The sequence below is a fragment of the Eptesicus fuscus genome, chromosome 21 (genome assembly GCF_027574615.1).
Source record: "Eptesicus fuscus isolate TK198812 chromosome 21, DD_ASM_mEF_20220401, whole genome shotgun sequence".
NCBI classification, from domain to species: Eukaryota; Metazoa; Chordata; class Mammalia; order Chiroptera; family Vespertilionidae; genus Eptesicus; species Eptesicus fuscus.
Genome location: NC_072493.1, coordinates 29,164,229 through 29,173,617, shown reverse-complemented (window position 1 = coordinate 29,173,617; position 9,389 = coordinate 29,164,229).

The window sequence follows — 9,389 nt, the reverse complement described above, 5'->3', positions numbered from 1 at the left end:
TAAAATTACAGGTTACATGCCAATTATCTATCTATCTATCTATCTATCTATCTATCTATCTATCTACCACCAGGGGGCGGCATGGAATGAAGGAAGGCCCTGGCCGGACGCCCCTAGGGACCCTACCTGTGAACGAATATCGTGCACTGGGCCTCTAGTATCTCTATAAAGCTGGTAGAAAAAATAAAAAATAAAGAAAAAGAAAGGAAACTGGCTCACAAATGACACGTCAAAGGTGGCTGAGCTTCCCAGGGCTGGGGGCCAGGTCTGTGGGACTCCCACCTGGGTTGGGCTAATGCAATGCAGTGGTGTTCACGTGGCACTTACACAACTTCAGTCACTGCTGGTACCTCTGGCACTATGACTTACCTATTATGTTTTATTAAAATCCACTACCTTTTTACAAGAAATGCATCCACGTTAAATGGAAACTTTATGCTGCCACTTATATGGGAAACCGCTATCATTTGTCATAAAGAGTGAGTAATCTTTCCCCCCAAAAGTGAGAAGAAAAGGAAAAGATGTGAATGAAGTCTGGCTAGATACAGAGCCTGTTGAAAGCTCTGAGCTTGGGGGCTGCTGTTAAAAAAGAAGAATCTGAAAAAAAAAAAAAGAAAAAGAAAAGAACGGCGGCTATCCAGCGTTTCAGGTCTTCGAGACTTTCTAGAAAGCCACGCTGACCGGGATCTTTGGAATCCTAAAGAACTGAAAAGGGGAGGATTTCCCGCCCCCCCTCCCTCCTCCCCGTCAGCGCGGTTCACAGCCGCGCTGTGGACCCCCCGCCAAGGGCTCGGTCCGCCTGGGCTGCCACCCACCCAGGTACAGCCAGGGTCGCCCTCGGCGGGCCCCCTCGCGCGTTGGAGCCGCGGCGCTCCCGCCAGCGCGGCCGGCCGGCCGGGTCCCCGCGCAGGGGCGGCCCTCTCGACCCAGACCCACTCACAGCGACGGCAGAAGGCGCCGCGACAGCGAGAACGGGAAGGGCAGACCTCTAGTGTGCCGGGTACCAGCCCGTCTCGACGGCTCTCAAGCCTTCCAACGGGCCTCCTAGAGCCACCTCCTGGCCTCTCTAGGAAACCCGGAGGTCCTGGCATCTCTATGATGCGCAGGTTTCTCGTCCACCCTCACCTGTGTTGGAGCTGCAAAGTTCACTCCATGAATCTCCCCCGCGTGCCCAACTCCTCTACTTCAGCGTCGTGGGAGCCCTTACAGAGTCACATCTACGGCTATTCCCACCTCCAATTCCTGTCCCCGGGCTCCTGGCTCAGCTCAGTCAGTATTGGATGGATGGATGGATGGATGGGATGGAGGGATGGATGGGTGATGGATGAGGCTCCAGGACACTCCTAAATATTTTAGTCTCCATGTATCTTTTAAAGTTTATATTTATCTCTGAGTTTCCACATTGATGTGTGCTCATGTTTTCCCGTGTTTCTGATTTTCACTATTTTTTTCCAGTTCCACTTCTGGTCACTGAGCAGGCAATAAGGCCAAGACTAACCTTTGTTGCTGAAGGAGACAAAAAGCCATGTAAAAAGGAAGGTTGGTATCCTCATTCAGAAGTTTTCCTGAGAGGCCCATCTTTTGTCTCCTCATCAGGAGTCTGGTTCTATGGAAAATTTTAGGCTCTGTGTGGTAATTTGCTTAAAAGTTGTGGGCGCGCGACCCACAGGTTGAGAACCGCTAGCAAAGTCGCCTAAGACCATTGGAAAACACAGATATTTACATTATGATTCATTAACAGTAGCAAAATTACAGTTATGAAGTAGCAACGAAAATAATTTTATGGTTGGGGGTCACCACAACATGAGAAACTGTATTAAAGGGTCACGAGAACCACTGGTGTAGATACAGATCTCAGGTCTCACTCCAAACCTAATAAGAATCTGTAACATTCTAGCGAAATGTGAAATTACCCAGGGAATTCCTACGTACCAGTATAGTAAAGCTGAGTGATATTGCCCTAAAAGGTGTTTACTACTACAACTGATGAGGTGGGTAAGAGATTCCTTATAATTATCATATGCTACACTGAAAAGCCAAATGATTTTAAGTGACTTGCTCAAGGTCACAGAACCAGTAATTGACAGGCCACGGCTTCTAACTCCAAATCCCTCTATCCTCCACAATCCTTCCACTATGTTGCTCTATCTTCTGGATAAATATGTTTTCTTCCATTAGTGAAAAAATAAGTACAAGGGAAAAATAAATAGAAAAAAATTAAAGTTACACTTAATTGGCGGTTAATGGTTTCAAGAATTGATTTGTTTTAGAAAGAGAAACTAGTATTTATCACTTATAGTGCATTTAATAAAATGTTTTCCCCATTACATATTAAAGAACTCTTCAAGTAACAAAATGAATGTTTATATTTCATTTATTCAGCAATTAAGCATCTTAATATTCTTTTATAATCATTTACAGCACTGATTCAGAATTATCAAGCATCATATTTGGGTCAATGGTTTTTCTTTTTCCTTTAATAAAAAAAATTTGAGATATCTCATTATTATGACCCATGCCTTTTTCAGTAACTGATTAAACTAAGTGTTTAAGTACTGTTGGTTAAAACTAAATGTTTTGTTCTTTACTGTTTTCAGAGATTGAAGAGTGTGGATACCAAGTGTGTTAGTCAGGTCTCCTTGGATTACAAATCATAGAAATACATCCAATATAGATAAATTACAGGTAGGAATCATTGGCTCCTATAACTGGAAGCCCAGAAGGTAGCTCTAGTTTCAGGGCCTCAAACATCATCGGAGCTCTGCTTCTTCATCTCTCATCTCCTCATGCTACTGTTTGGCTAGATAGGATCCTGTGGCAAGATAGGATCATTGGCAGTCAAAGTCAACAACTTCCTAATATGTGGGATCCTTGAGAAAGACTGAGTTTTTTTTTTCTGTTACTTCCAGCAGAAGTCCCAGGGAAGACTGGCCAGTTAGGAGTCATGTGAGCACTCTTAACCAAACACAGTAGCTGGAAGATGATATATTCTGATGGACTGAGACTGGATTTTTATTTACCTGACATGGCATATTAGTTTCCTATGGCTGCTGTAACAAATTGCCACAAATATGGTAGCTTAAAAATCACACACTTATTCTCTTACAGATCTAAAACCAATTTTATTGGAGTAAAATTAAGATATAAGTGGGTCTGGTTCCTTATGGAGGCTCTAGAAGAGAATTTGTTTCCTTGTGTTTTGCAGTTAATGATTTATATTCTTTGAATTTTTTGTCTAATAGCCTGTTCCTCCATTTTCAAAATGAGTAACATAGCAGCTTCAAGTCTCTCTTTGTTTATATTGTTGTCACATGGCCTGCTCTGTGTTCTACAGTTTAATCTTGCTTTGCCTCCCTCTTATAAGGAAACTTGTAGTTACATTTAGGGCCCACCCAAATAATACAAGATGATTTTCTTATCTCAAGATAATTAACTTAACCACACCTATAAAGCCCTTTTAGATGTGGAAGGTAACATTCATAGGTTCCAGGGATTAAAACAAGGATATATTTGGGGGTCAATATTCAGCCTACCAAAGATGGGATCCAGGCCCACCAAACCACTGGATAAAGAAAAATTATTATAGAACATATCAGGTGTCTTGTGCATTTGCTCAAAAGAAAGGATTCTTGGTACATAACCAAAGAGCATACCAACCAACCAACAACCAAGCAACCAACAAAACCAATTATGCTTTGTGGAACACTGCTAATTGTTATTGAAAATACATCTTTCCCTTCTTCCTTAATAACAGTGTTTTATTAGCACATGACCAACCAGAAAAAAAACTACACTTAACCCCTGAAGCTAGATGTGCCCATGTGGCTAAGTTTTTGCCAATACAGTATGAATGGAAATGGTGTGTCCAGTTTCTGCATCACATGCTTAAAAGAAATTGTTTGCCCTCTTTTCTCCCTTCCCATAGACCAGGCGTCCTCAAACTACGGCCCGTGGGCCACATGCGGGTGTTTTTGCCGTTTTGTTTTTTTACTTCAAAATAAGATATGTGCAGTGTGCATAGGAATTTGTTCATAGCTTTTTTAAAACTATAGTCCGGCCCTCCAACGGTCTGAGGGACAGTGAACTGGCCCCCTGTTTAAAAAGTTTGAGGACCCCTGCCATAGACTATAACTCAGTTTGGTCAGTAACTCAGCTTCAACCAGTGAGTGAGGATGGTGCATTAGGGGATGTTGGAGCTATAAGATAGAAGGAACCTGGGTCCCTAATGTCCTTGTGGAATAGAGCTGTCTCACCAATCTAGATTAGCTGCACTATAACTTACCTATGTCACTACACATTTTAATTAAAATTTTCTTACGAGAATTATAGATTTACATGTAACATTTTGCAAAACTATAGTATAATATCACAATCAAGATATTGACAGTATAGAATCCACAAATCATATTCAGATTTCCTCAATTTTACATGTACTCATTTGTGTTTTATGCATTTAGTTCTTTACAATTTTATCATGTATAAGTTTATGTATCAAGCCACTGTGATTTGAGGGCTTGCTTTATTTTTTCACCAGCTTTGCCTTTATACTAATACAAGACAGTTGAAAAACATGTGCCAAGAAAGAATGATGTATTCAAAGGCAGGGGCTACTGAAATGTATCTGAAATAAATTTCACTGGGTGAAAGTCAAGGTGTTGGCAGGTCTGTTATCTTTGAGATTCTAGAGGATAATTTGTTTTCTTGTCTTGTGCATATCCGCATATTCTGTTGATTGAGCCATATTCTTTGCATTTCTTTTCTGGTCTGCAAATAATATCTTATTAAGTGATAGTCAGCATGTATTAGGCACTGGCTGTGTACCAAGCATCATGTCAAGTTTGGAGCAATGCAAATGACAGCCCTGGTGGGTATGTTTATCATGTAGCAGGAGTTTGTTCTATTGCCTACTCCCTATTGCTGTGCAGCAACCTGGATATAAAAGACACTCATCTTCACAATGACTGGATCCTCCAGCAGACATCTGCTCCAGAGCTACTTCTTTTGAACCCCCTTCAGAAAATGAAGAGCAAACCCCATTAACTTCTTCCTTGTGTGGGGGCCTCCTCTTAGGTGGGGTGATATAACTGAGAATAGGCTTTGCAAGGAATTCTGCTGATCGAATTGTAAGAGAAAACCACTACATTCTATTTTCAGTTTCCCCAGAAGCAGACCTGGAGGCAAGGAGTCAAGTGGAAGTAGTTTATTTGGGAAGTGGCCTCAGGAAATACCAGTAAGGGAGTGAGGAAACCAGACAGGGAAGGAAAAGGAATCCAGCTCTTACTAGGATAACTGTCACTTACTCCTTCTGGGAAAACTCTGAAACCCAGTGTAAACAACATTCTCAGAGTCATATCATTTGGGATGGGGGGTAAGGGCAAGGCAGCTCACTACTTACTCACTAACACCCTTCAATTATTTGTTAAGGATATGTTATGGGCCTGGTATGTGGGTGTATTTATTCCCTATCACTGCCAGTCTTCCCATAACAGAGCAATGCAAAAACAATACAGATGCTGGCATTTGGAAGCTGGGCAGGAAGGCACCAGTGTGGCAGGAGGAAGGGGATGCCAGTGGGGCACCAGTAGCATCTGATACATACAAAATCCTATAAAGCTTTGCCTTTTAAGGATCCTTCATATTGAACTTACTATCAAGTGTCTCTCTTATCCCAGTCATTTCCTTGGGAACAACTCCTGAAATTTCTATTGAGGAAGTGGCTTGGGCTTGTGGCATGAGTCCTATGGAATGCATAGAAGTTTTCCAGAGAGAAGAGAAGAAACACACCTATTGGTGGAAGAAATCATGGGCAAAAGTATAGAGTCAGGATTGCGTGCCATGCGTCTGAGGGGTGAAGAGGTGCTGGCTATGTCTGTGCTGGGAGGAAAAAGGAGATACCATTCTGTGTACTGCTCAGATTAATTAATCTGAAGGAGAAGACCTTGTCTATGTGTTGGGACTGCGCAGTACACTGCAGCAAGATGGAAGAAGTCTACAGGAAGGAGAAGGCATGATCTGGATGGATCCCCATTTCCCACCCTTTTCCTGACATACCCTTTTTCTTAGAACAACTCACTTGATGGCTTCTGGAAACTTCTATAGAGCTCTGCTGTGGTAATGGGGAACTGCAGTATCTGAAAGTACTGTCCTCATACACTTTGAGGAACTTCCTTCACCCCTGAAGATAATTTCTCCAGGGAGCCACACTTTTAGGGGTGGTGTTTTTTTTTAAATAGGATGTGCTATGATTACCTAAGAGCTGTCTTAATTAATGTCTTACCTATGGTATAGTAATTATCTTGAACTAATGAATGACTTACCTTTTTAATCTTTAGACTTAGAGGAAGTATGGCAAGAAGACTTGAAGCATGGATTTTTGGAATAGGAGCAATAAAGATTTGAACCCTGGTTCTGCACAAAAGATTTCTAAATGATGAAATAAGACGATGCCTTTGTCTCTCACTGACACTCCCTGGGCAGTGTTAGCTGCATTTGTTAGAGATCAAGATTAAGATTACATGTGCACACCTGCCGGCGTGGCTCGGCGGTTGAGTGTTGACCTATGAACCAGGAGGCCATGATTTGATTCCAAGTTGGAAGGCAAATGCCCAGTGTTGCAAGCTTGATCTCCAGTGAGGGGCGTGCAGGAGGCAACTGGTTGATGTTTCTATCTCTATCCTTCTCCCTTCTTTTCTGAAATCAATAAAAGAAATATTTTTTTAAATATTACATATGCAAAACTTGTACAAGAATGTTCATAGCAGCTCTAAATAGCTCTAAAGAAGAAACAACCCAAATGTCCATCAATGAATGAATAGATAAATAAAATGTGATATATCCATACATGTTGGTATTAATCATCCAAAAAAGTCAATGAGGTGCTAATACATGTTACAACAATGGATGGGCCTAGAAAACAATTAGCTCATATTTTTATCAGCCAGTTTCACAAGCCAGTTATTGGCAGCAACATATTACATGATTTCATTACTATAAAATGTCCTGAATTGGCAAATCCATAGACACGAAAAGCAGATTGGTGGTTGTCAGTGGCCTGAGGGTTTGGGGTGAAATGGGGTGACAGCTAATGGGGTGATAAAATGTAGTGATGGTTACACAACTCTGTGAATACTAAAGACTATTGATTTGTATACTTTAAGTGGGTAAATTGCATGATATGTTAATTATTTCTCAATAAATTTGTTATTAAAAATGTCATTTTGCCCTGGCTGGTGTGCTCAGTGGTTAGAGCGGTAGCCTACACATCCAAGGATCATGGGTTTGATTCCTGGTTAAGGGCATGCACCTGGGTTACAGGTTCTATCCCTGGCACTGGTCAGGGAGCATGTGAAGGCGACCAATCGATGTGTCGCTCTCAAATGGATGTCTCTCTCTCTCTCCCTTCCCATTACCCCACTTTTTCCCTCCCTCCTTTCCACTCTCCCTCTCTCAAAAAAAAAAAAAAAAAGAAAAGAAAAGAAAAATATATTCTCAGGTGAGGATTAACAAGAACAACAAGTCATTGTAATTTCAATGTATTGTGAGTGGGAAGGAGATAGGATGGCCTTAGGAAGTGTGTCATATTTGGCAAAATCAATATGGGCAAAAGTTTAGGAGCCACTGTCTTAAAAAATAAGCATAATTCTCTTGCTCCACCATCTCAATCTGACAGCTTTGCCCCTGGGACTCTCCTTCCTCTTTCTCAGGGAAAGAAGAAAAAGGTACAAACCAGGAGAGAAAGTGAGCTTTGAATAATAAATGGTTTTCAATTCGCTGCATTGAAAATTGAGAGTCGACTTGTATTTATTTGGTTTCTCCTCTAACTGCAAGGGTAATTATATGCCAGGATTATTCTAGTCATTCTAATTATGCATGCATCAATATTTATTGGTGTTTACCTAACCCACAGCGTACCCAAATGTTTCCCCCCCCCCCCCCAGAGACCATTGACAGTGCAGTATAAAATGAATAGGTGGCGCACCGTACAGAGATGAAGCTGCTTTAATTTCTCCATCCTTATTTGTAAGGAACATTTTGGTGGTGTTTCTTGAAAAGCAACACATATGCCGTTCAGATGAATCGAAGAAACGAAAGGTAGTGCTGTGAATGCTATGAGTTCATGATATGTATTGAATGCAGTTCTTGCACAGATGTTTCATTAGGGATTCAGTTATGTAAGACAAATTAAAACATAGCATTAGGAAACCAAGATGGCGGCATAGGTTAAACACCTAACCTGCAGCCAGGCACAACAATTTCAAAAATACAACTAGAGGTCAGAACGGACATCGTCCAGAATCACAGGAAAGTTGGTGGACTGAAATGCCCACAGCTGGGGGGAAGGAGAAGGCCACGGGGACAGTCGGGGAAGCCTTAAAAGCCTGAGGTATGGAGAAACGGGCGGAGACACAAGCACACGCGCCTGCGGGGAGGATGGAACCGGAGAGGAGGGGGCGGCTGATGACCTGGCCGGAGTTCACTGGCAGGAAGGAGATAAAGGCTCCGGAGTGCGCTGAGCGCCGGCTCCGATTGCACTGAACCCCATTCCGGGCGAAACCCTGGGAAACTCACACACTTTCGCAACTCCGCCGCCCCTGCAGGCCGCCCGGCCCGGGACGCTGGGGCCGCCGCAGCGGCGGCGCCCGGAGCCCGGCGGCCTCCCAGCACCCGTCCCCGCCGCGCAGCCCCCGCGCGCCTGGTGCCGCGGGCCGCGCGCCCCGCACACCGGACGGAGGCCCGGGCGCCCTCTCCGTGCACCTCCCGGCGGCGCTAGACTTCAGTAGAGTTGACTGAGTTCAGGGGATTAAGAGGTGCGGATTGGGGGGACGCCGCGGCGGCGACGTCCGGAACGCGGCGATGGCGGTGCCTGGAGCTCGGCGGCCGCCCAGCGCCCGTCCCAGCCGCGCGGCCCTCGCGCGCCTGGTTCCGCGGGACGCGCGCACCGCGCACCGGACGGAGGCCCGGGCGCCCTTTCCGTGCACCTCCCGGCGGCGCTAGACTTCAGTAGAGTTGACTGAAATGAAGGGATTAAGAAGCACAAATTGAGAAGTTTGAAAAAGATGGCGGCGGAGGTTAAAGGCTGTTCTGTTGCCTCGCACCCAGCGAAATCGGAGGGGATGAGGTGTGGAGGTGCGTGGGTCTGGCTGGTGGCGGGGGAAAGGGGCTTTTGTTCCAAACCTAAGGGAGATTAGCTCTCCATCACCCTGAAACCCATCTTCTGGCGAACCCCGGGAGACCCAGATGCCTGCGGGGAGAGGCGGGACTTTTGCGGAGGTGCGCCCAGCAATCAGTGTTTGCTGCGCTGGAGTGCGGAACGAGGGGACTTAGACACGTGGAAGGCAGAAGGTCCAGACTCACAGCCATGGAGGCTCGCCGCACCATGGCCTGTTGGC